Source organism: Cariama cristata, unplaced genomic scaffold (assembly GCF_000690535.1).
Source record: "Cariama cristata isolate BGI_N322 unplaced genomic scaffold, ASM69053v1 scaffold36227, whole genome shotgun sequence".
NCBI lineage: Eukaryota > Metazoa > Chordata > Aves > Cariamiformes > Cariamidae > Cariama > Cariama cristata.
The window spans coordinates 31,083-31,769 of NW_009626616.1; the positions used below are offsets into that span (position 1 = coordinate 31,083).

At 40.6% G+C, this 687-nt stretch overlaps 1 protein-coding gene across 1 annotated transcript in view; it reads right to left on the reverse strand.

Annotated features, from left to right (window-relative positions):
• The window catches only part of LOC104164690 (nuclear receptor corepressor 2-like), a gene marked incomplete at both ends in the record, with an annotated part of 27,988 nt that overhangs the window by 27,109 nt on the left and 192 nt on the right, over positions 1-687 (reverse strand). The window lies entirely within an intron of this gene.

The following is a 687-nucleotide window of genomic DNA, read 5'->3' on the forward strand; positions in this document are numbered from 1 at the left end:
ATCATCCCCCTGGCATCAATTAACATACGGCTGAAAAGCAAAAGATTATTAACTTTTGTTAATAGATTATTAAAGATGATTATCGCCAGCTGACCAAGCCTCTACCAAAATAGACACGCTGCAGGCAGCTCAGAGCAATCATCGGTTCATTCAAGGCAGATAAAAGTTTCAGATCTGGTTTGACTATTTAAATTTCCAACAATAATCACAATTATCGCTATTCTCATTATCTGTTATATTTCTTCTATGTTCAGGAAGTCACTGCGGTTATTAAATGCAGGTTGATGATTAAATCGGGTATTGAGGTGATAAGTCAAATTAGATGATTGCTAAGCCTCGGTAAGTATCTTTGAAATAACCAGTTGTTATTAGACATTCAAGAGGTGCTTCATGAAAATCTAATTGTAATTGCAACTTTCCATTTTACCTCATCTTCCTCGCATGCAAACACACACACATGCGCGCGCGCTAGCAGCTGATTTCGTACTTCAGTATGCATGAAACTCAGATGAAAGCACCCAAGGTGAGTTCTCTCTGGGAAAATGCCAAGAGACTGGCCAGAACTCACGTCCACCCCCCCAGGGAAAAATAAATAAATAAAAATCAAACGGCACCTTCAGCATCCATCTGAAGCTACAGCTGGGCTCCTGGAGCTGATCTTAGAGCTGGTTTGTGCTTCAGGCACCC